Source organism: Pituophis catenifer, unplaced genomic scaffold (assembly GCF_029215685.1).
Source record: "Pituophis catenifer annectens isolate HBS135680 unplaced genomic scaffold, rPitCat1.0.hap2 SCAF_3, whole genome shotgun sequence".
In the NCBI taxonomy this organism is placed as follows: domain Eukaryota; kingdom Metazoa; phylum Chordata; class Lepidosauria; order Squamata; family Colubridae; genus Pituophis; species Pituophis catenifer.
In genome coordinates, this window is record NW_027256883.1 from 48144854 (window position 1) to 48172717 (window position 27864).

The window sequence follows — 27864 nt, forward strand, 5'->3', positions numbered from 1 at the left end:
TTTTTTAACTTAATCAAATAGAGTGCAGGATTTATAATTGGTATTTAATTTTACTAGCATTTGAAGTCTACTGTGTCACTGTTATCTATGTCTAAGGAAGCAACATTATAGATTGCTTTGCACTTTCATCTTCTGCACCAGCTGACCATATCCTTCTATTTCTACTGTTTCCTGATGCTTTTGCTTGCTTTCTTACTTTGTTTCATCATGGCTCATGCTATCAAATTGCTAGCATGCTGTGCTCAGTCACACCTCCAATTCTTACTTTCAACGTTTTGCAGTCTTTCTCTTCCATGCATTCCAATATAGTTGAGCTTTCTTTATTCTTCTGTTTCTTAGTAGTCTCCTTTTGTGGATCCTGGGATGTTTGATGATGGGCTGTCTCCCTGCTGGGACTCCAACTCTGATTCATCACTCTCTTGCTCTCTGAGCTCTACCAAGCAAATATATTGTGTGGGATGGTCTCCCTTATTAGGTCTACCAATCTCATCTTTTCAGCATTCTTTCCTTTATCTCTCTGCAAGTTATCAATCTTTCTCAGCATTTACTTGACCTGGAGAAAGGGAAAAGTAATAACTCTCCCATTGCACAGCAAACTGTTTTCTAGATGTTATAATCGTTGGACACAGGCCCAATATTTATTTCATAAAGATAAGGCAGTTTATTGGTTACAAGTCATGATGGCTATTCTGCCTCTGGTATCAGGCATAGCATCACTCAAAATGCTGGTAGCTAGAAAACATATGGGAGAATGCTATTGATTCATGTCCTTCTTGTGGGCTTTCCATGCAATTGATTGGCCATTGTGGGAACATAATGCTGAACTAGATGGGTTTTGTTTGAACTAGCAGGCCTCTTCCTGTGTTAAAATAAAAACAACTGAGTTGCCACAGACCTATAGTTTTTTTCTTATACATTAGGAATGTGAACTGTTGGGTTGAAGGAGTCCTAGGTGTGTGTGTGTGTGTGTGTGTGTGTGTGTGTGTGTGTGTGTGTATGTATGTATATATATATATATATTAATTTATATTAATGGATTAATGAGAAACAAACCTGGCTGACCATGAGGTCACGGACAAGGCAGGAAATTACAGTGGCTGACAGGCTAACATCACCCCCCACTGATAAGCAAGCTAGGAGGGAGGAAACAGTGGGAGTCAAGCCTCCATCGTCCAGCATGACGACAGCAAAAACAACACAGCTGATTACAAGTGGGATATATATATGGTCTTTGACACAAATTCTCTAGTGAGTGTAAATAAACCAGCATCCAGCTTACAGGACTGCCTTCTGCCACCAGTAGCCTCTCACCGGCCAGTACGCTCACATAGAGAGGGGCTCCTCAGGGTGCCGTCAGCCAAACAGTGTCGACTGGCGGCCCCCAGGGGAAGAGCCTTCTCTGTGGGAGCACCTGCTATCTGGAATGAGCTCCCCCCAGAGATATGGAGGATCCCGGATTTATGCACCTTCCGCCATGCCTATTTATTTCAACAGGCTGGCCTGGCCTAACTTCCCTTTTAATTGTAACTTTTAAAATTGGTTTTAAAACATTAGGGGTGTTTTAAATTGTTTTGGGCCAAATTATTTAATGGGTTTTTATATTGTCTTTTAAATTTTGTAGTCTGTGTGTTTTATCTTTCTGGCTGTTCACCGCCCTGAGTCCTTCGGGAGTAGGGCGGTATATAAATCTAATAAAATGAAATGAAAATGAAATGAATCCTCTTAAATCTTTGGAAAATGGGGAGAAAAACCTGACTCTACCAACAGTACTATTGATATACATGCATATATCATAGTAGCAAAGCTACTATGATAAAATTGTTACTGTGTAATTTAAGATAAGGCAGAGCTGGACTCATCTCTGTCTCTCATGAAGAGTTATTCCATCAGTTTTGCTGAAAGATCAGCTGCTTTGGTGCTTTCTCATGGGCGTCTTTGCAGGTTGCCATTCATTGGGCTACTAAACTCTCTTCATCCAGCTGATCATGACAAGAAGTGCCCAGACTGTTTTCCTCTTTCTGTTTTTCATTTTATTGGACACAAAAGTAAACCTGTTTGGTTAGAACATTTAAGGAGAGTACCTTAAATAACATCAAACAACATTAATTAGATTAATTGAGTGATTTTGAACCAGCCTCACCTTTACCTACTTTGAAGGGTTTCTAACCAGAGAAAGAACCATTGTACACCCATGAAATTAATTCCAGGATTATCCTAAAATTGTGTCATCTACAAGTAGTAGTCATCAACATCTATATTTTAGGAGCATTATACAAAGTTACAGAAGGAATGGCATAATGCTTAAATAAATGGTATAATACATAGGAACAAATCAGAAGAGCTACTCTCTACTAGTATGTCTACTCTGGCAAAATATGGCTCATTTCTTTATAGTTTTATATCATTTTCTTCCCCCACCCATAAAAATGAGACCCAGATAAATCCGTCTTGTCTTCAGCTGCATTTAGCAAATATTATGTATACTGATTTAGCAGAAGAATTCATCAACTGAATCTGATTGAATTTTGACCTTTTATGTGTTACATAAGGTGTTGGAGGAATTTAAATTATGTTTTGTGTATATAACTTATATGGGTTAGATAATATGTACAAGTTAGTTTATGATGAAATCGTAATACCATTCTATGCACAAAGATTTTGCTTACAGCATTTAAAAGTATTATAATAATAGAATCTTTAAGTACCCTTAAAGGCATTTGGGAAAGGAGTTGGAACTTTTTTTTTTTTTTTTTTTTTGCAGAAGTGAAATGGTTATTGAGTGAATAGATTTGGATGATATTTCTACAGCAAATAAAATCTATAGTTTTCTATTTTCTTCCAAAGTGGCAAGTGTTCTTGTTTCTCATTTGTGTTGGTGAGACCACTCTAGATTTGTTTGAATATGATAACATATTCAGGGGAAGAAATGTCTTCAGGAATTGTTTCTTGCTTTTAATGAAATTGCTGTTTGGCTTTGATCCTCTGCAGTAGATTTACTGCTCTGCTTCTACAATTGGAAAGACATCAGTGAAGTCTATGGAATTCGCTATTTTTCCTATGCTGCTAAAATATTCTTCAGTTAACTGGATCATGATGTCTTTCCCATGAAGTTGCTTCAATTGTTCAGACAAAAAGCATTATATTCATTATTCTGATAGTCTGTCCACAGAATGAAATCCAAACAAATAAGAAAGGACTATCACACTGATGGATTACGCAGTATTGATTCTCCATGGAAGGAGAAATTATCTGAGATACTCTTCTTGCTGATATAAAAACTGCCATGAATGCTGCTCTCATAAAGAGGATGAAAGACATTTCTCAGAGGAGTCTAAATGATTTCATCACCAGATCTTGCAGCATGAAATTCAGACTCTAATAACAAACGTCTAATTGCAAATAATATTTGCAACAATTTACTACAGAGTAATTTATCTTCATGTGTGCATTTTGGAATTTAGTATGTTTGTGCATGTGTACAGACACAAGGAAAAAATTAATTTGATTGTGTTTGTGGGTGTTTTACAGTATGCTAATCATAAGAAATGTATCAAAGCAAAGTCACCCAGTATTTTCTTTTGTTTCATTGTTTGAAGCTGACCAATGTGCATTAGTGAGGGTTTCAGTAAGGATTACTCTGTTTCAGGAAGAACTTGCTTGTCTCCAGGAGATGACTTGATTGTTTCTTATCATCTTTCTTTGCTGTTCATGTATTATTGTGTTAGATAATCTAATAATCTTCCCAGTATTTTTAATGGGTATATAGTCTGTTCTGTTATTAAGGACTCTTAGCCTGATATTCTATTAACTACTATTTTTCTCATATTGCTATCATAATCATCTCAAACAATTTCTCTTCACACTTTGTTGCATTCATCATTAGCTTTTGGATTATATTCTATACTATTTACTCTCTTCTCTCTTTGTCAGAATTTATCAGTGCATTATTAGGTGCACTTTGATGCATGAATCATCAATCTGTAACTAGATTCCATATTTTTAGTAACTTTTTTCTTTAAAGAAAAAATGTCCCTCAGTGCACAATTTTTCATCAATGCTATTGATTTGTTCTCTTCCCCAAAGTTTATAGAAAATGCTCCATTTGGTCATTTATTTATTTAACTCATATCTTAGATATATGTATTTACTAATTGGTTGTATTCAAATTGTTGATTTGTAAGGTAGTCATTTGATTTTAGCTTGCTGGGTGTTGGGTATGCTTGGGGTAAAACTGACCTTTGGTTGCCCTTGTGGCATCTGGCTCAAATGTGCCCCAAACTCCCATGCTGGCATATAGAAGATCAATTAGAAATAAAAGAAGAGTAATGGTAAAGAGCATAATTAACAAATAAAATGAGAGAAAGAAAAAGAAATACATTCTGAATCAGTGAAATTAAGAGAGGGAAAGGTTACAGTATGAAGCTGATTTTATCTTGTAGAATAGATGAATTCATGCAGAGAATTGAAGGTGAAGATTTAATTACGAGTGAAAAGCCTAAAATATAAGTCATAAAATATGGATTTCTGTCATATGAGAAGACACATCTAAAAAGGGGAATGGTTTAAATTGCAGTTACCATCTTAACTTATTCCATCCCCCATGCAGACACCTTTGCTGTGAAATATTAAGGTAACCATTTTAAGGGCTTCGCAAGAACTTCAGTACAGTATGCATACATGAAGAACACACCTCCATCAGAGCTACTGACAAAGCACAGCCAGTGTATATTGAAAGATGCCTCTCAAAGTGGTTTGTGTAACCACATTCCCTTGTTCAGTATTGCCTATAAGACCAGCAGTAGTTCAGTTCCATTACTAGTTGCTGATGCCAAAGATTAAAAACTGAATTTTTACATGTAAAACCTATGCATTTTTAGATAAACTAATTTAATTAAACTGAGCTCCAAATTAAGTAGCTTGTGATTGAGTTAATTTTTTTAAAAAATACATCATTTTGTTTGCGTAGCAGTGATGATAGGAAATAATTCATGTTAAATACCTCTCCATTGTACTCCTAATCTAAATAATTATTCTCCCTGACATCATCATCATCACTATTATTATCTCTTATTCATTAAACATGAAACTCAGTCAACTGAACATTTAAAAATGTGTCACAAATACGATTGACTGGTACTAATGGTTGATACAGGTTGCTGCCAGCGTCCTAGGTATCAACCAAATATCTTCTTAAAATATATGATGTTCCGAGCAGCACAGTTTTTTGCAGTTCCACTGGTGTTACTGCAGGAAGCTGCAATTTCTTGATGTGTTTTGTAAAATTCTTGGACATTGTACCAAGTGCCCCAATGACAATGGGTATCACTGTTACATGTTTCATTCATAGCCATGTAGTTTCGATGGCCAGGTCGCAATATTTCATGATTTTTTCCTGTTCTTTTTCTTTGACTCTGGCGTCTCCTGGTACAGCAATATTAATAAACTGTACACTTTGGCCCTCAATGTGATATCTGGTGTGTTATGTTCCAAATGATGATCTGTCTGTATTTGAAAGTCCCACAAGATCTTCACTGCCTCATTTTCGATAACTTTTTCCACTTTGTGCTTCCATGACTTTTCGGACACAGGTATATCGTATTGTTTACATAATGACCAGTGGACTAATTTAGCAACTCGATCATGTCTAGCTTTGTGATCATTTTGTGTGATTTTGCTGCACTCAGGTATTAAGTGTGAAACAGTTGCAACTTTGTCGTTGCAAAGTCGGCAGTTTGGATTGTCAGTGGATTTTTGTATCTTTGCTTTCATGGCATTAGTTTGTAGTGCTTATTTTTGAGCAGCAAGTATTAAACCTTCCATTTCTTTCTTGATGGTTCCTCTCTTAAGCCATACCCATGTCAAGTTGTTATCACATTTTCCTTCAATGTTTTTCAAGTGCTGTCCATGCAGAACTTTGGTTTTTCATCCAATTAATCTGTCATCCAATTGTTTTTTCTTATATTCTGCCTTTGTTTCTGTTGTTTTTATAATGTTCTCTGTTTTCACAGCCTGCAGCAATCTTTCTGTGCTTTGGTTCACATAATCATTCAAACTTCATTTTTCTTCTTCTACAGTTTGATGGATTTGCAGTAGCCTTCTGCCCCCTGTCCTTCTTGGCAGGTACAACCTGTCGATGTTACTTCGTGGATGCAAACCGTAGTACATATTCAAAAGTTTATGTGTTTTCCAGTCCAGGTTTTCCAGTTCAGCCACAATCCAATTGATGATTCCAGCTGGGTAGCATATCACTGGAACTGCCCATGTACTAATGGCTTTAATTATGTTTCCAGCATTCAGTTTTGATTTTAATATTTTGCGGACCCTCCTAATGTATTCCTTTTGTGTTGACTCTTTAACTTTTCTATTCAAGATGTTATCTGCTTCCAATATGCCTAGGTATTTGTAACTGTCATCCTTTGCTAATGCGTTCATGATGCTTCCATTTCACAGTTCTATTCCTTCTATTTTTTTCCTTTTTACTCGCTGCATGGATAGTATAGCCAATTTTTTGAAGTCCAAATTTCATTCTGATATTGCTGCTGAACAGTTCAACTGTGTTGAGTATTGATTCAAGTCTATTATTATTATCATCATCATCATCATCATCATCATCATCATCATCATCATCATCATCTACATACTTTACCCAGTGGCTAAATGGAATTTTATTGATTAATTGGAAAAAAATGCAGTTAAAAAGTTAAATCCTTACAGTATCCTTGTCCTTATGAATTTAAGATTGTTTTTGGCACATAACATTTCATTTTCTCCTTCTTTCAACTCTTTGCTGCTCTCCCAGGAGATAAGGAAGAAAACCAAAGCTCTTACTCAGGAGTAGCAGCCTCCAGTTTGTGTTCATCTCAACTTTGACCTGGACTTGATTGTGATTGCTTGGGTTGTACTCAAGGAAACAATGGAGCAGATTGTGCTCTAATGCTTGCAAAAACAAGATTAGCAAAATATGCTTATCCAGCCTCGGTCCCTAAGGCAGCTTAGTGTTCTTGTCCCAAGTTCCAGGCATGCTGAGCCAATAGCGTAGAGAATTTTGGCCAAGGCAGAACGGTATAAATCAAGGTGTGATATTTATACAAGAGCAGAGGCTCTCTTCTACTGCATTTTCTCCTGCCCTTTCAGTCCAAACTTTGCCTTCTTAGTCATCTGCACACGGACAACCAAAGTTTGCAAATGGGATATAGGTCTAACCATTTTAATGGGCTTCTGGTGCGCCGCTGAAGTAGCTATTGCATATGCAATGAGGGATCAGAGGACTTAATGCAAGTGCAGAATGCTTTTTTCTTCTGTGCTCTAAGGAAGACAGCCGCTCCTTGGTGATGTTTACTAGCTTTCATTATCTCAGCCCAGGGCTCTCTGGGGCACACTCTGGTCTTTCAATGTGTCCTCATTTAACGACACTCCTTACCTTGTGCTGTCTGTGCTCAGCAAACCAAGTGATGGCAGAAAGGAATATAGCTGGTCTTAAATCATTCTGTTTTTCCCAAGTTCCTCCGCCGTTTTTTGATGGAGCATATGGCAATGTTATGTCTATTTGAAAAAGCCTTTGCATCATATGTTTATACAACTGCTCAATATCCCCAGACAAAAATTCCTTTCTTGTTATTGCCCATTTGCTGACTAAAGGAATTATCCTCTTCATGTATTCTGGTACTTTACCTTCATACCTTGCATGTTTAATTATGTAGTCCTCAGTCCATAACCCATTTGATTAATTCACTATGTGGTGTTAAAGGATTTGCACTTTTTTAACCCCTCCTTTCTTTTCCATATATTACTCCTTGCCATAATTTTAAATTCAGTTGCAAACTTTCCAAGCACAAATACTTTTTATCAGAATATTAGGAGTTTATCGTGCTTGCTTGCTTTAATTATAAATGTGGTCATATGTTCTAATTACAAATTTGTGTTTGTATACAAATCACACACAAACACACACATACACACACAATTTCACTTCTCTATTCAGGAAATAAACAAAACCTGATCTTGTTGTTCTCATTTCCAAATAAGTAATAACGATAAGAAGAACTTGCTTCCTTTCACATTCTAAAATTAACTGTAATGTTAGCACATTGGATACCTTGAATATTGATCAGTCTGAAGGTGTGCTGCCCCATGTTGCTTCAAGCCCTCCCTTTGGTTCCTCTCACCACAGGGACCGCTAACAAAGCCAGGTGGTTCCATCCCTGGCTTGATTAGCATTAGGATGGACAACCAATGGCCCCAGAACAACATGCAGCCTACAAGTTCATTATTTTTCTCTCCCACTGTGTAACTGTTTCAGCAGTGCATCATTCTGAAGTTAGAACCAAAAGCAATAAACCTTAAGTTAGTTCTTCTTTACCAACTAGTCTCCCTGTCCACCCCCAGCTCTAGTTTGGGGGGGGGGGAATACTGGTACTGTATATTAAGCCTCCCTCGCCCTACATTTGGAGCAATCATCCCTCCTTTTAGGTTCCCCTAAGACCTTATGTGTTGCACAAAACAAATCACAAATAGAGGTTCCACGGTTTACTAGTTGCATTTTTTGGCAGGATGCATCTATGGTTATCACTGAAACAATATGCACTAGCATTGGACTTAAGCCATAATTTCAGTGATAGTTAGCTTGCTACATCATTTGAATATAACTGGCTAATATCACTAGGCTTTAACCACAGGCAAACAAATACACACAGAGTCTTTTTGTTTTCTATGGGGAAAGTGCTGTTTTCTACTTTTGCTCCTCTAATAACACATATCCTTCTCTGTATCTAGCAATGATTTAAATTTCTTATTTCTTTATGTTTTAGGCCTGGATCTTCACATGGTCCCCTTTTTAACTTGATTGGAAGCTTGAGGACAAGTATTTCTCCCTTTGAGGGAACTCTTTCCTCACATTTTCCTCCTGGCTTCTGAATTTTAGGTACCCTAAGAAGAATTAGGAAGGAATGCTAGTTTTACATATCCTCAGATGAAGCCATTTGGGGTAAAATTGACAAGAATTTAGTATGGGCTGAGATGCATATAAAATGCCTGTTGTTTGGGTTATTCGTTTCTTTTTGTTTGAATGTAAGAAATAAGTTTGCTGCTATTTATTGATTTGGAGAAATTATATAATAAAGTGAATAGGATTAGAAAACAATATTTTGTACAAATATGGAATGAAAAGCTGGTTGCTAAATCTGATAAGAATGCATGATGAAAGTAAAGAATATATGAGAATAAATAGTTTAACATTGAACAGGGCGGGGACTTAGATAGGTTTCTAATAATGGCTGCTAATAATGGACCACCCCAATGATGCCCTTGACCTGATGTCCCAGTGCCTGGAGGCCATGCGGATCTGGATGGGGAGAAAGCTCAAATGCAACCCCTCCAAGACCAAGTGGCTGTGGCTTCCGGCGTCCCGGTATAGTCAGCTGGTTCCATCGCTGACTATTGGGGGCGAGACCTTGGCCCCCTCAGAGAGGGCTTGCAACTTGGGTGTTCTCCTGGATGCATGGCTGTCTTTGGAAGATCACCTGATGGCCGTGGCCAGGGGAGCTTTCTATCGGGTTCTCCTGATGCACCAGTTGCGTCCCCTTCTGGACCGGGATGCCCTGCGCACGGTCACTCATGCCCTCGTCATGTCACGTCTGGACTACTGCAACGCTCTCTACATGGGGCTCCCCTTGAAGAGCACTCGGCGGCTCCAACTGGTCCAGAATGCGACTGCGTGGGTGGTTATGGGTGCGACTCGGTGCACCCACGTAACACCCTCCTGCACGAGCTGCACTGGCTCCCAGTGGTCTTCGGGTGCGATTCAAGGTGTTGGTTACCACCTTTAAAGTGCTCCATGGCTTAGGACTGGGGTATATACAAGACCACCTTCTGCCATCAACAACCTCCCACCGGCCAATACGCTCCCACAGAGAGGGGCTCCTCAGGGTGCCGTCGGCCAAACAATGCCGACTGGCAACACCCAGGGGGAGAGCCTTCTCTGTGGGGGCACCAGCCCTCTGGAATGAGCTGCCCCTAGAGCTTCGTCTTAGCTCCGACCTGCGTACTTTTCGCCACGCCCTTAAGACTCTTCTGTTCCAGCAAGCCGGACTGGCCTAGTATGAATTTTAAAATGGGTGTATGTGTGTTTTAATTTGCTGGCCAAATTTTATATTCAATTTTAATTGGTTTTAAATTTTATAAATCTATGTGTTTTAATATGGCTGTACGCCCTGAGTCCTTCGGGAGAAGGGCGGTATAGAAATCTAATAAACTTGAAACTTAAACTTGAAACTAAATGGGAAGACTCAGATAATTTGAATTGACTAATTTTATGTGATTTCTGTTAAAAATTATTTGTTGCTGTGCATCTATAATGACTAGTGTATATGTCTAAGTCTTTGGGTACCTTCAAGGTAACTGCAAGTGTTATAGAAATCTAATAAACTTGAAACTTGCTTGATATATAATCTCTCATCAGTTGTGGAAGTGATGTAGCAAATAATCAGGCTGAGCCTGAAGGAGGGGTCAAATGCATCATCAGTCATGAGTCCCAAGAGATCTAAATCCAGCCCACCTTGAATTCCTCCCATTCTTAACTCCCACTAATTTCCCTTGGCTGTTAGTAGTTCAGATTCTTGTAGAGAGTTTAAACTTACAATAATTCTTTATACACATTTGAACTGCCTAGATCTCTTGATTTCCCTGGTGCTTGATTAGTGTTCCTCTAATTTTGGACTTGCCTTCTAATTGAAAATTAAGGAGCAATCTCCAAAACTGAAGATATTTACTAGTTTTATATTATTGAACTATGGCTCTGTTTTGTCTGGTTCATCTTCACATACAATAATAGAGGATGAATATGGATCGTTTAGTGCCTAATCTAATGCAACTAGTGGATTACAGATACGGCTTAGTGGATTCTATAATACGGATTATAGAAAATTAATTCAAAATGCTGTTTCCAGCATTGTAACACTTCAGCTGTCAATAGCAAAGGGTCTGGGTGGACCTGCATGAGTTCAATGCAGTGTAAATGAGTTGAACTTTCCAGATGCAACATATCCCAATGATTTTGTTTTTATAGAAGAATCAGAAAACACAGGATATATTAGATGTCATAAACAAAACAGGCTCAGACTATGAATAAATGCAGAAAAGACCAAGGCCATGCCAACTGATGGCACCTGAATTAACCCTAAGAGATGAGTTTACAGAGCAGGTGGATTAATCTAAATATTGAATGTAGCTCTTTGATTGTTACATCAATGGTTGCTGTATATATTGATGTTGTTGTACAACATGGTTGTGCTCAAGTGACTTTTACAACAGTGATGCCACTGAAAGAAGAAAAACACCAGCCTGGAAAGAGAAATTTGAGCTATTTTTTCTGCATAGTAGAAATGTGGACAGATATAATCTAATTAATCTACATAGGCTTGAAGTATTTAACATGAGATGTTTGAGAATAATCTCCTGCATGATTGATGATGGAATAGGGACACTCAGCAGATATACTATCAACAGGCCACGGTTCAGAATAAAGTCCAGCAATCACACCCTCATTGGTATAAGCTTGTCTGCCCAATGGAGATATCATGCCTACCTGGGCAACTGCTGGAAAGACAATATCTACCTGTTTGGATAAATAATAATAATTAAAAAATGTTCCCCTTAGAAGGCTTAGAATCCTAGATTAGCCAGAGAGAGATTGAAGCACAGTTATTATGTTCTAATGTAATATAATAAATGTCTAACATTTATCGAAATCAGAGGACAATGGAAGGATATCTGCAAAAACTTAACTAGCCACAGATTGCCATAGTGCCTGTAGTTATACCCCATTATTATTGGTGGGATATATGACAGTCTCTGTTTGGCAAGCTTGGCTTCAAGTAATTTTTTGATAAGATTCAGTCTAGGATTTCTTTGATGTTTTTGCAGCCCATGGGAATCGTAATAGTCACCTCCAGCACTACTGTTCAAAGATGCCCGCCCTTCTCCTATCGGGCTTTTTCACAGTCCAGGTTTCACTGCCATAAGTAGCAATTGGAAAAATTATTGTGCTAATCTGCATTTGATTGTGAGGCTGATGTCTTTACTCTTCCAGTTGTTATCACAACTCTTCCAGGCGTTAAAACATTACCATTGAGAACTTAGAAAGTCTGTTGAAGCATAGCTCAACTCTCTTGTTAAGAACATGATGGAATCAGGTAGAGCTTAAAGAACTAGTTACTGTCTCTCAAGAGAAAAGGGTTGATTAACCTAAAAATTGTGATACATAATGCACTACAGATTTTGATCGGTTGTTGAAAGGGAATACAAGTATTCAAATTTATTCATTTTTAAAAAATATATGCATATGCCACCTAACCCAAGTACATGATGTGCTATGTAAAAACAATCTATGATTATTCTCTGTAACACGAGTATTCCTTGTGACATTGAGCTAGACAAGGCATGCAATTTTCTTACTACAGCCTAAATATAAGCTGGAGATAGAAACTACATATTTTCTAGACTTCTCCTACCATCCATTAGGCAAGACCATCCCTGTTGTGGTAGTCTCTCAGAACTAAAACCCATAATATTTTATTACTACCTACAAATATTGGATCTTTGGAATGGAAGGACAAGAAGATAATGATTTCTTCAGAGTTATTCCTTGGATTAATGCACCAATATAAATTGTTTAATGGGATATGATTAGCAACAAGCCAAAAAGATATTTTCTTTTCTTAACTACTATTTCCTTTACTTAGCTATTTTTGATCCTAGATTCTGGCATGAGGTAGTTCTTAAATCCAGAGGCTAGAGATGGATTTTGATTCAATATTCCAAACGTGGTTTTATCAAGGTATTATAACATGGTATTAACACTTCACATGATCTTTGATTCTATCCCTCTGTTAATGCAGCCTAGAACTGTGTTGGCTTTTTTGGCAGCTACAGCACATTGCTGGCTCATATTTATGTGACTGTCTACTTGGACTCCAAAATCCCTCTCACATTTTTGTTGAGCCAGGTACCACCTATACTATACCGGTGCATTTGGTTTTTCTTGCCTGAATATAGAACCTTACTTTTTTCACCATTGAATTTTATTTTGTTAGATAGCACCTAAGTCAGTCAAGAGCCTTCTTTATCTTAAGCCTATCTTCTGGAGTGTTGGCTATTCCTGCCAGCTTGGTATCATCTGCAAATTTGATAAGTTCCCCATCTATTCCTTCGTCCAAATCATTGATGAAGATGTTGAAGAGTAGCTAGAATTTAAAGCATCCTAAATTATTTATTTATTTATTTATTTATTTGTTTGTTTGTTTGTTTGTTTGTTTGTTTGTTTGTTTATTTATTGAATTTGTATACCGCCCTACTCCCGAAGGACTCAGGGCAGTGAACAGCCATAGAATAAAACATATAAATACAAAATTTAAAATAGATTAAAACGAATTAAATAATTTGGCTGAACAAATTTAAAACCCCAATAATTTAAAACCAGATTTAAAATTTCCATTTAAAAGGGGAAAGACTTAGGTCAGGCCAGCTTGATGAAATAGGAAAGTCTTGAGCGCGCGACGGAAGGTACACAGATCCAGGATCCTCCGTATCTCCGGGGGGAGCTCGTTCCAGATAGTAGGTGCCCCCACAGAGAAGGCTCTCCCCCTGGGGGCTGCCAGTCAACATTGTTTGGCTGATGGCAACCGGAGGAGCCCCTCTCTATGGGAGCATACTGGTCGGTGGGAGGCTATTGGTGGTAGCAGGCGGTCCCATAAATAACCAGGCCCTAAAGGTTGAAGCGCACTCGGAAGACCTTGAAGCGCTCTTGGAAGACCTTGAAGCGCACTCGGAAGACCACCGGGAGCCAGTACAGCTCGTGCAGGAGAGGTGTTACATGGGAACGCCATGTCGCTCCCGTCACCACCCGTGTGGCCGCACTCTGCGCCAGTTGGAGCCTCCGAGTGCTCCTCAAGGGGAGCCCCATGTAGAGAGCGTTACAATAGTCCAGACAGGAGGTGACGAGGGCATGAGTGACCGTGTGTAAGGAGTCCCGATCTAGAAAGGGACACAACTGGCGAATCAGGCGAACCTGATGAAAAATCCTCCCGGTCACAGCCGTCAAGTGCTCTTCTAAAGACAGCCATGAATCCAGGAGGACGCCCAAGTTGCGAGCCCTTTCCATGGGGGCCAATGATTCGCCCCCAATAGTCAGCGATGGCACCAGCTGACTATATCGGGACGTCAGAAACCACAGCCACTCGGTCTTGGATGGGTTGAGCCTGAGCCTGTTTCTCCCCATCCAGATCTGTACGGCCTCCAGGCACCGGGACATTACTTCAAGGGCATTGTTGGGGTGGTCTGGGGTGGAGATGTACAGCTGGGTGTCATCAGCGTACTGATGGTACTCCACCCCAAAACCATGGATGATCTCGCCCAGCGGCTTTACATAAATGTTGAACAAAAGGGGCGAGAGGACCGATCCTTGTGGCACCCCACATATAAGGGGCCTCGGGGTCAACTTCTGCCCCCCATCAACACAGACTGCGACCGGTCAGAGAGAAAGGAGGAGAACCACCATAGTACGGTGCCTCCCACCCCCAACTCTTCCAACCGGTGCAGCATGATACCATGGTCGATGGTATCAAAAGCCGCTGAGAGATCTAACAGGACCAGGACAGAGGAGCACCCCCTGTCCCGAGCCCTCCAGAGATCATCCACCAACATGACCAATGCCGTTTCCATGCTGTACCCAGGCCTGAAGCCTGACTGGAATGGATCTAGATACGTCGTTTCATCCAGGTACTGGGGGAGCTGTGGTGCAACCACACTCTCGACAACCTTCGCCACAAAGTGAAGGTTGGAGACTGGACGATAGTTAGCCAATACTGCCGGGTCCAGGGAAGGCTTCTTGAGGAGAGGTCTCACCACCGCCTCTTTCAAGGTGGCGGGAAAGACACCCTCGCCCAATGAAGGATTTTTTTAACCCTGGAGCCAGCCTCGCGTCACCTCCCGGGTAGCCAGCACTAACCAGGAGGGGCACGGGTCCAACAAACATGTGGTTGCATTCAGTCTACCCAGAATCCTGTCCACGTCCTCAGGGGTCACAGGATCAAACTCATCCCAGATAACATTCTCAGGACCTGCCTCCGTCATCCCGGCTGGATCTACCCAGTTGGAGTCCAGATCTTCCCGAATCTGAGTGATTTTGTCATGCAGATACTGAACAAAATCCTCGGCTCTTCCCTTCAAGGGGTCCTCCCGTGCTTCCTGGTGGAGCAGGGAGTGGGTCACCCTAAACAGGGTGGCCGGGCGATTATCTGATGATGCAATAAGAGCAGCAAAATGAGTACATTTTGCTGCTTTTATCGCCACTAGGTAATTCTTAATATGAGATCTTACCAGTGTCCGGTCAGATTCAGCACGACTGGCCCTCCAACTACTCTCTAGGTGTCTTTTCCAGTGCTTCATCTCCCTTAGCTCCTCAGTGAACCAAGGAGCCAGGTGAGATCAGCACCGGGTCAGAGGCCGCAAAGGCATGACTCGATCCAGAGCTCTAACCCAGGCGGCCGCCCTATCCCAGGCGGCCACTAGGTCTCCAGTCGAGGCGTGAGCCAGAACCTCGGGGATTGGCCCAAGCTCCATCTGGAACCTGTCAGGTTCCATCAGGCGTCTGGGGCGGTACCATCTTGTCGGTTCCGCATCCCTGCGGTGGGGTGCAGCGGTTCGAAGGTCAAGGCGAAGGAGAGAGTGATCCGACCATGACAAGGGCTCAATGACTATATCCCCTATCTCGAGATCACTCAGCCACCGTCCAGAGACAAAAATCAAGTCCAGCGTGTTTCCCCCCGCGTGTGTAGGGCCATGAATTAACTGGGTTAGGTCCATAGCTGTTATGGAAGCCATGAACTCCCGAGCCACCTCAGATGCCTCACCCATGGATGGCAGGTTGAAATTCCCCATGACCATAAGTCTGGGGGTATCAACCGCCACCGTGGCGATAACATTGAGAAGCTCGGGCAGAGCTGCTGCCATGTGGCAGGGAGCCAGGTACGTGATCAGCAAACCCATCTGAACCCCATGACCCCACTTCACAAGGAGAGACTCAAAGCCGGCTGTCTGAGGGACAGTGGCCTCCCTCAGCCTAAGGCCTTCTCTAATAACAGCCGCTACTCCCCCACCCCTCCCCTGTGACCTCTGCTGATGGAATGCGTGGAAGCCTGGTGGGCACATTTCTACCAGAGGGACCCCTCCCTCCGGGCCCAACCAGGTCTCCGTAATACCCGCCAGGTCCGGTCCCCCCTCCTGAATAAGATCACAAATGACAGGGGCTTTATTTACTACAGACCTGGCGTTGCACAACATCAGTCGCAGGCCCAGGCCCTGAGGGTCTGTGCAACCTGGAGAACAAGTGGAGCCTTGGGGGCCGGAGCGCGCCACCGCTCGAAGACAGCGGGTGCGCGCTCCCTCCACATGATATGGCCCCTTGCTCCCGCCATATCTACCCCTCCCATTCACAGTACCGATGGTAAAAACACAATCTGGACAAGCTCAACCCACCCCCAAATTAGCCTCCTGTGAGCTCAACTTGTAATGAATACAATAAAATATTTTTGGATTAATTGAGGAATCAGAAGCTATATTGAAGAGGCTGAGTTGCAAGTATCTATAGCTTGACAGCATGATGCTTTTGGAGAAAAAACTCAAAAAGATGTCTCAATTTCCCACATATGAGGGCAACATCATTGGTGAAATGTAAGAATTTTATTTTTGAATAATTTATTTCCAGTCCTTCAGTTTGACTAAAGGCTGCAGTGGAGTACACTTTGGTTAAAGAAGACAATATCTGCAATTTAAACATAGAGCAGTGTACACATTGGCTTCTGATTTAGTGAGGAAGGTGAAATTGACATCTGGAATGGGCCTGAACAATTGCATTATAGTACATAAAAGTCTATAAAGGAGGGGCACAATGCACCCTTGCTTGCCCCTAGTTTTTGTGGGGATCGGCGCTGATAAAGTACTATTAACATCATATTAAACCTGAATGGAAATGTCCTCCAGTAACATTAGAATTAGCTGCAAAAGCTGGCAATCAGCAGAGGAGTCAACTAGTTTTTGCCACAGCCACTCCTGGGGGATTGAATCAAAAGCCATCTTCAGGTCAATGAAGGGAACATAGAGGGTCCCTCTGGGGGTCTAAGAGATGCAGAGTGATGCCGTGATCGGAGATTGAGAAGCCTGGCTCAAAGCTGGCTTGTGCTACAGCTTAAACCTTTTCATGATCAGCCAATCCATCAGTTTTGTGTATAGATGCCTAACAAATATTTTACTTAACATCCTGAGCAAGTTAATTGGGTAATAATTGACTGGATTAGACCCTTTTAAACAATGGAAAAGTTATTGAGCAACTTCATTCTATGGGTATTTAAATAAGTTGGCCAATGTGGATAAATAAAAAGGTCGAAATAAGGATCCATCATTCTGTATTAGATTTTTAAAAATCATTTAGAATGATGTCTCCACCAGCTGTCTTGCCTTTTTTTTTTTTTGAGTTCTGAATTTTGTTCAAGAATTTCCAAAATAGTGACAGGAGGCCAATCAGAAAGAGGTTTGTACAACTGTGAGAAAGGAGCTGCTAACCTCACAAAATTTGGCTAATCTGGCCTCAGAAGGAATTGAAGTTCCATTGTCAAAGGCTGGCTAAGTGCTGAATTGGCAACTGACTGGCTCTTCGGCTTTGAAACGGAGATGAGCACCGCCTCCTAGAGTCGGGAATGAATAGCACATATGTGCAAGGGGAACCTTTACCTTTACCTTAACTTCTTTACTTTTCCCCCTCTCCTTTACTTGAGAAGTTATGAGATAAATACTATTTAGTAGTTTACGTCTTTAAAAGTTAAATAACTCTTTGAAAACTTATCTGAGCAAAATGGGAGATAACCAAACAATATCATGATGCCGTCTTGTTTGTTGCATTATCAATTTCTTCTGGAAAATAGCAGAAGTACTTTCCCTTGCATTTAGTCCTACGGAGAAGATTGTACATCAATCCAAAGTAGAGGTGAGTGTGGTTCTCTAGTTGCCTGACTGCTCTAATTATATGTATGTTTGTAGGTATCCACTATTTGCCAAAACCAGCATGAACTGGCTCATTGCCAGGCACTTCCTTTGTGTGAATGGCAAGAGAAGACACCCATTCCTTTCCTTCTCTCAGGGAGAAACACCTTTCCAGATGGAAGTAGGCACATGATTAATAAGCTATTCAGATTTCCCAACCTGCTGGGAAAGCAGTCTGACGTGCTGTCATCCAATAAAAAATGTTTTAATTTGTCCACATAACATGTTGGAGATGAACTCTACATTTCTTTTGTTAAGCTTGTTGTCTATAAAAAGTGTGATCTATCATACTATTGGGGGAGGAGATTGTTTTTGCAAGTCTTATTTTTAAGTTCCTGCTTTCGGTATTAGGATGGAGCACACTGGCTCAAAATGCTGGAGTTGCAGCACATCTGGAGTACCAGCTGGGGAAGGGCTGTCTGAATTGTGTGATCACCTTCATTTCAGCCACAGTGATTTCAGGGAGGAAAAGCTAATGAGGGCAGCTAGTCATGCCAGTTGCTGACAAACAGGAGTGAGAGCTGCTGGGGAAACTGATTTTGCATCTTACTTTGGACATGATGAATAGCCTGGGCTGAGTTGTTTATTCTGTTGCCTAAGTATATGTAACCTGGGGTGGGATAAAATTATCAAAAGAACAATAAATCTCTGCCTAAAACATTTCAGTCACTTAGCGTTTTTAAGTGTTTACGTATCATTAAATTAGCTTGTAAGACTGCAGTGATGGTTGTGGAACGGATACACTTTCAGATCACAATAGCCTAGCCATAGGTTATCCAAATTTACAGTTATTCATATTTATTGAGTAAAAAAGAAAAGGGAGAGTAGGATAAGTTAAATGCAAACAGATTCCTGCAGGCCCAAAAAATGAATCCCAAATCCATAGGTGGCTAATAACATTTGTTAGGGCTAAGCCTAATGGGCACAAAAGAGCATGCCAACTTTCAAAAATTCCAGAATACTCCATCTGGCAGGTATTGCAAAGAAAAAAAGAAAAGGAAAAAAAAGAGGGGGGAAAGGAAAGGAAAGGAAAGGAAAGGAAAGGAAAGGAAAGGAAAGGAAAGGAAAGGAAAGGAAGATGGAAAAGAAGCAACAAAGTCTCCAAACTGATTAAGATATTTCAGCCACAATAATTGCAGTTCACAATCAATTTTGAAAATTTCTTCAGGCTGGATGCTCTCCATCCATGGAGTTCAGTTCTCCAAATTCCCAGCAACAACTATGCTGGCTAGAGATTCTGGGAATTAAAGCTATTCTGTTCTTTAGTCGGGAAAAAGTTATTGTATGCTGATTGCTAATTTTAGTGATTGGTGTCTAATATCAGATTACTTCTAGTATTCAGGGACAAAGAAAATGTCTGCCTCCCCATCCTAGAACACAACAGCTATCAGTTCCCATTATGTCTCTTATTTAGGAGAAATGATCATTGTAACTATATAGTGCAACATTTGTAACTTTTGTATATAACTATCCAGTTTATTCCATAGCAATAATGTGATTACGAAGAGAAAGAAAGAGGTCCTTGTTGTTTTCCCTTTATTTCCGGCAGAAATATGTTTTGATATTGTGCTTTTATCCATGATTCATACTTGAAAATTACTTATATGATTTTATGAGACTCCTTACCAAAGTGTCTTTAAATGTTTTATAAATTGTATGGCTTAATCTTATGACCCCCAAACCCTTTTGGAACCAGTTATATTACATTAGCTAAATGCATTGTAGAAATCTTATCAGAGCTAAGCAAACATTTTATATGAGAAGCAAATCTGTCAACTGGTGGGTTCCACAAACTTTGCAAAAAGAAATAATAAAGCCACCTTCCTTTTATTCTAGCTCAAAGCTTATAAAATTGCAAATTTGATAGTTTGCATTTTTTGGGGGAAAAACTTTGGGTATTATAATCATACTAGAGTAATTCAACTAGTTCTATGAATAGCTTTTTTATCTGTAGGGTTGCTCATAATGAAAACCTCAATAAAGATATCAGGGCTCTATTGGCTGCTTCAACGAACACAATAGGACAGAACAGATACAAAGAAGAATGAAATTAAAGAATTTGCAATGAGAATCAGGAAGGGCTAGAGCTGGTTGTATGATGTTTATCATGTTAAAGAATTCAAATTGCCATCTGAGATGGAAAAAATATATACTAGTATCTGGTGTTGTTGCATTGATTTACAAAGGCAGCAGACCACCTTAAGTTGTGGGTCAAAAAGGAGCCCTGGTGGCGCAGCAGACTAAAGCACTGTTATTAACACCAGCTGCCTGCAATTACTGCAAGTTCAAATCTCACCAAGCTCAAGGTTGACTCAGCCTTCCATCCTTTCTAAGGTAGGTAAAATGAGGACCCAGTTTGTGGGGGCAATAAGCTGACTTTGTATAAAATATACAAAAGTATGAAGGCTATTGCTTAACGCATTGTAAGCCGCCCTGAGTCTCCGGAGAAGGGCGGCATAAAAATCAAATATTTTTTTTTTAAAAAATGACATCATTTAGTCCAATTCTACCAGTGTACTAGAATTGTTAAGATATATTAGGATGTGGGTGGGCCAGACTTATGTCTACCCTTAGTCATGGAAGCTTACTGAATAATATTGATCCAGTGGACCTTTTTCAGCCCAAACTATCTCATAGTTGTTGTGGGGAAAAATTGGAGGAGGGAATGCTTACTATCTTTGGATTTGAACAAAATTGGACAGCTGCACCAACAAAAAGTTCCTCCAAAGCGGACAGATTTGAAATGATGCACTGTACTTGTAAACCATAGTTACTGAGAGGACAACCCACACTTGGCAATTAAGCTGCTCCTGTCCTATATTTCTGATGGCTTGATTCTAAATAAGTCTTGTGTCCAGACTGGATGGCCTTTGGTAACAGTTTGCAAGTCTAGGCTGCGGATTATCATGTTTTCCTATTGGAATTCCCCAACAGCTATGCCCTCTCACCTCTCTGTGCCAGGAAAACAACATCTAGTTGCTTTCAGTTCATCCACTATTTTTGCCACATCTATTATCCATCTTTTTTCTGCTGCACTTTATTTCACATTACCATGAGCCGTTCAGAAAACAAGAATAACCAAAACTTGTATGCTATCATTTGTGTTCCCTAGTTTTGGGGACTTTCCTGAACTGTTGCCAACATATTGCCAAAATGTATGTCTATGAATGATCCAAACATCCTCATGGCTAGAGCCAAGAGTATATCACACACCTCACCCCACAAATTTGAAGATTCTGCTTATTCTACAACTACTATGGTTACTCTTTGGACATTTTGCTATTTCTTAGCAGCAGTTGTTTTTTTTAAAAAAGAGACTATGTTGTATATAGTGATTTAGATGTTGCTTAGGGACAATATGATGTTATCAAGTCCACTTTTCATCAGTGAAGCTTCTACAATGGCTTTGGGCCAGTTACTATCTATTGCCTCACTTGTGCCATCGTTCTACAGCCCTGGTTCTGTGAAATCTCATTCACAAGTTTCTGGGCCTTTTTTCTGCTGACAAACTGCAACTCTGTGTTGCTCTCTGGGAGACTCAGATAGCTATTTCTGCCTATTAAGGCGTCATCAGTGAGCCACACCCACTTCTCAGATATCCTCCCTGTAAAGGTACAATGTGTCTTTTTTCACTTGTGAATGAGATTTCACAGAACCAGGGCTGTAGAACAACTTAGTTTACGTAGGTAAAACCTGGCTAGAAAGAATATGCACATAAAAGCCTACGAAAAAGGAATATATATATATATATATATATATATATATATATATATATATATACATATATATATATATACATACATACATACACATATATATTGTATGGAATGCCTATAAGAAAGGATAAGAGATAAGAGAATGACACTACAATTTGATCTTAAGATAAAAGAGTCAATGAGAACAAGCATAGGAAAATATGGAAATAGTAAGATCTTCAAATAGGATTCATGCAAATGTGGAAAAAGAAAGTTGCCAACAGTGGCTGATGTCCTTGGTGCCATACCAAATGATCTGAAAAAGTATGTGCATACACTAGGAATGGACAGAATCTGTTTTTGCAATATTACTTAGAATAGCATTATGTTAATAGCATTATGCTATTACTAGACATTGTTTTATAATTCAGCTTTATTTTTTGTTACCTTTCATTGTATTATTTTTCAATTGCTCATAAGTTGATATAAAGTTCAGTACATACATCCAGATGATATAGTTATAATTATTTTACCTGTAATCACAATATATATCAAAATATCTTATCCTTTTTCTGAAATAAATGCCTTCTCCCTACATTAAGTACAATTACCAGGGCCTGGTGGCTCAGCAGACTGATAGCATTGTGATTAACACCAGCTGCCTGCAATTACTGTAAGTTCGAATCTCACCAGGCTCAAGGTTGACTCAGCCTTCCATCCTTTCAAAGGTAGGTAAATTGAGGACCCAGTTTGTGGGGGCAATAAGCTGACTTTGTATAAATATACAAAAGTATGAAGGCTATTGCTTAACGCATTGTAAGCCGCCCTGAGACTCCGGAGAAGGGCGGCATATAAATCAAATTAAAATAAAAAATAAAAAATAAAAAAAAATGTTTCTTCCCAAGAACCTTGGCAATTGTAGTTATTGGTAGATCATGATAAGACTTCCATTAAATAATTGGTGTCAAAAATTAGATTGAAGACAAAAGTATAACAGCCTGAGTTTCCCTGTCTTCCAACATTTACTGTACTTTAGGTAGATGATAGATAGATGATAGATAAATAGATAGATAGATAGATAGATAGATAGATAGATAGATAGATAGATAGATAGATAGAGTTAGCTTTTATAAACTGGAACCATTATAAATATCAGAAAGAAATAATAAATGAAAAATGACAAGACCGAGTGGAGTACTATATGTTTTTGTGATGATTCCAGGGTGTGTGCTGTGAATGTTCTTGTAGATTATGTCGGTCTTTAGCCCTAAAGTTTGGAGCATCTTCAACAGAGTCATTATCGTGAAACAGACTTGAAGTTGAATTAATCTTGTAATCTGACATTAACTTTGCCCAAGATGTGCTATGATCTGCACCAGGTGATATAGCCATTATCTACATTATCTCAAAACACCATAGGAATCTTATATAGCTTCTATGTTTAATTATTCAGATAAAGAGATAAATGGCATACCGTGGTGCTTGAATATTATTTTGTCTTAAAGGACTATGCCCACTTGGAACATTTCCTACAATACCCAACTTATTAGCTCACTGAATCTCATTGGAAAAGTCACAGTATACACAGTGATGGCAAAACAATTGTTTTCCCATTATTTAGCATTCATTTTTATACAGAATGCCCATGATTAGGTGCCTTGGGACGATCCTATCGCTTTTGTTTATTTCTGTTATAATGAGGTACGTTGTGCTTTTTTTTTTGTCTCCAATTTCCTGCTCCTCAAATGCAGTTCTCATGAGTTTTACCACTAGTTAGGAATACAAAGACAAGTGATATGCTTGGAACATTTCCCAGGTGCAACAAGCTCTGTCTTGTAACTCATTTATTTATTTATTTATTTATTTATTTATTTATTTATTTATTTATTTATTTATTTATTTATTTATTTACCAAATTTTGCCCATCTCATAAATCTAAGTCTGAGCGGCATGCAATATCTCTATGCCTCTGTTCCTTAGTTCTACATTCATTTCAATTTCAGCTTCTGAAGCAGTAGAGTGCAAGAGGAAGAGATGTATATATGTACATCTCTGTATGTATACACAGCACAAATAGATATTGTTGGTTGCTGGATTTAGTATAATTTCAATGATTCTAGTGTTGTACACTCATCCAATTTCCCAGTGTTTACTTCTAGTATTTCACCTGCATCATGTGACCATACGTGTGCAGTAATGAATAGGATCTTTCCTTCTACTTCTGAGCAGCAGAAGATCCACAAACAGTTTGCGGTATGCTTGGAATTCCGTTCTCTCATCAAGCACATAATTAGCAATGGCTGATGTGAGAATACCTCTTCCATCTCTGCATTGCCCACTAGGTGTCACTGTTTTTCCACACCTGTGCGACAGGCATTAACTCTTTTGGAAAAAGATCTCTGGGTGGGCTTTTCCTAGAGGGGCACATATTTGTTCACCAGAATTGTGTTCATTTTCACTTTAGACAAAGAACACTAGGCAGCTGAGCTTGTTTCTTATCCCCTGAGGAGGAAAAAGCCCTCATCCTATATGGTTCATAAGGAACATTTCAGCCAGGCTGCCTCTCTTCCTTTTATTTTTGATCTGTCATTTCATTTTATACACACTGTTTCCCAAAAGTTTGGGTTGAGATTGTGGATCAGCATTCCCCAACTTGGTACCCTCCAAATGTATAGCGGGTACAACTCCCAAAGATCACACTGACTAGGAATTATGGGAATTGTAGTCTGAACACAGCTGGAAGGCATCAGGTTGAGGATAGTTCATGCTTTATTCTGTTAGAATATAGAGGCATCGTGTTTCTATATGCTGGCTAGGTGGCATTTGGAGGTTTTATTTCCTAAGATGTTCATCTCATTTCAGTGCTGAGTCATGAGTTCTACTTCGATAATTAGGAAAAAATATGACACTAAATCATATATGTATATACACACAAACACACACACAAAATTTGCTCACTTAAGCAAGCAAGTTAAGGATTCTTTCTTTTTGTGATCATCTTTCAACCATCCTCCTTGCTTTATAATCTCATCTGTAATTTCACTGGATAGATTTGCAGTTCAGCCATGTGCATGGATGACAGAGGCATTTGGCAGTGCCTTCCAAAAAAAAAAAGTGGCACTGTTCCTGTCTGAAAAATCAGGACACTACAACTAAACAGAAAATGATCGGAAGAGAGAAAAGAGGCAAATAATCACACAAGTTTAAAGTTTGAAAGAGGATTCTACCTTAGCATCTCTCAAAAGCTCTCCTATTTTTATTCTGATGAATGTGCTCACACCTAGGCAAATACATCATTACTGGTGATTTTCACTTGGCACTAATTAGTGCAAGAAAAAAAAAACACCATTTAGTGGTAATTTGTACCATTGTTATCAAATGGAATGAGATTTTTCTGCCTCTTAGAATGGAGTGACTAAATTATGTCTAAGTTTAAAAAAATGTGTCTCCTCTGTCTGATCAAGCTTTGCTCCCCACTCCCCTTTTAACAGTGCTTGTATAATTACTAATTCTTTCTGTTTGGATACGTTTTTGAGTAATAATAAACATTTTAACAGTAATTTCTGCTTATTAAACAATCTTGCTTCTATCCCCACTGCTGCATCTAATGATAAAAATCACAGGATCACCAAACAAGCAGCTAATTCTACTGTTAACTTTCTCTCCAATCTTCTCATTTTCAAAGCAAATAAATCTGTTATTACAAGACTGCTCCCCCCCCTCCTTCTCCATATACAGAAGGGAAAGAGAGCTATTTTTGAAGCTCCTTCAATCAGAAACCTTGGCTCTTTACAAAAGCCATCCCCACAGGGTATCAGAACTGTGTTTGAAAACATATGTGATAGAAGAAAAAGAATCAAACCATAAAGTGAACTGAGATCACCTTGTAATTGGGCAGAGAGGACTTCCTGCTGTGGTTGGTATTTTTTGTTAAATGCCAGCACTTCTGCATTTCCCATCTTTTGCTGGAAGATAGTGTATACAAAGTCTTTTTGGTAGCTAAGTCAATCACAGCGACTTGGAAGACCTCCCTGTTTGAAAGAGACCACTTCCTACAGCTGTTTGACTTCTTGATGCTGGAAGGGCAACATTTAAAAGGGGGAGGGGTATGAAGGAATAAGATTTATTGAACCAAGAATTAACCACATTAAGTAGAAATATGAGGAGACTTCACACGGATTTGCTTTATTAAATAGATTATATTCCAACCTTTCTCCAAGGGTTCAAAGAAGTATACATGATAGTTCCTAATCTAGTTTTCGGAGATATTATGGGTTGGGTTTGAGAGGTAGTGAATGGTCCAAAGTTATCCTCTAAATATAAGAATATTCTCTAGCTTTTCAATTACTGTTATGTTGTGAAAAATCTTTAGTTTTAATGTGGGACAATTGTGCTCTGATAAATTCATTGCACCTTGAGAAATTTCTGCCCAAAAGACAAATATTGCATAATCTGATTTATGAAATAGAGCAAATCCTAATTAACAGGCAATGCCTTTATCATTTCTCCAAAGGTTATCAAGAAGTTGGATTTAAGTCATCAGATACTTTCCGATTTTTTAGGCGGTGAGACTAGGTTATCACAGATGGAGCATTTTTCTTGATCGGGCAAAGCAACAGTCAGTTTCTCCTGAAGAGACTGGCTTTTAGTTATTTTTCTATTCTGTAAAACTGATGATAGCATTGAAGAAAGAAAGAGTAAGAAGGGTTTGTGTATTTATAGTCGATCTATCAGGAGATCTAATTGAATTCTGCAATGAATGCTAAAAATGTGATGAAAACCAAGAATTTATTCAATGAGGCAATTACTAATTTTGCTAGGCTGGTTTTGCTGGTTATTTAAATTTTTATATTAGCCTTTGTGCTAAACCAATTTTGTGTGGTTTTTCGATGTCTCTTTCCCCAGTATATTCCATTTTATAGAGACAGCTTTGGCTTCAATGATTTAATAAGGGAACTTTTCATTAAAACATTCCCATGTGAAAGACTGCAATGGCACAGCTACCTTTCAAGATTGGGTCAAGATTGCATTTCCGGGCTTTGAGTAGAAGAATCCAACCTACCTTCCTTTTTATTTTACTAGAACTGGACAGAAAATTGTGGAATTGTTTGGCACTGCAATTATCAAAAAATGAGTATCTTATTACCTAATGAAGATTGTCTGACTGAACAATGGATGAAAAAATGTCAGGCCCAAAGAATCAAGAAATGACATGTGGAGTTACTCCTGAGTAGTTCCTTTATTGAGGGGATGCAGTGGCTCAGTGGCTAAGATGCTGAGCTTGTCAATCGAAAGGTCGGCAGTTCAGCAGTTCGAATCCCTAGTGCCACGTAACGGGGTGAGATCCCATTACTTGTCCCAGCTTCTGCCAACCAAGCAGTTCAAAAGCATGTAAAAAATGCAAGTAGAAAAATAGGGACCACCTTTGGTGGGAAGGTAACAACGTTCCATGCTCCTTTGGCATTTAGTCATGCCGGCCACATGACCATGGAGACATCTTCAGACAGCGCTGGCTCTTCGGCTTTGAAGCGGACATGAGCACCGCCCCCTAGAGTCAGGAACGACTAGCAAATATGTACGAGGGGAACCTTTACTTTTACCTTTACCTAGTTCCTTTATTGTTATTCACTTACAAACAAACATCTTACAAGTCTAGAGCAATTATCTGCAATAACTGTAGATACTTTCTATGAGTTGCTAAGGAGAATCCAACCTTGCTCTCTTCCTGCCCACCAGACGTTCTCAGCTCCACCATCTCTTTGCTCTCTGGGAAAGAGCTCCTGCCTTCTGCAACTCCGGACTACATTTTACCAGAAAAGTAGAGTCCAAATCCAACGCAGAGGAGAAAGACTTGACCTTTACTCAAATAATTGGGAATTATAGACCTGTCAGTGAAGCATTTTAAAATTCCCCTGAATATTAGAGAACTAATAAGGCAGTGTCCTTAAAAGCAACCCATGAATTCTGAATCCTGTCTTTCATCTAGGACTCAGTTTGTATATTTCTGATTGTCTTCATTTCATCTTTGATTGCAATTCCTCTCATATGGATTGAGGGATCAATAGCTTCTGCCAATCAG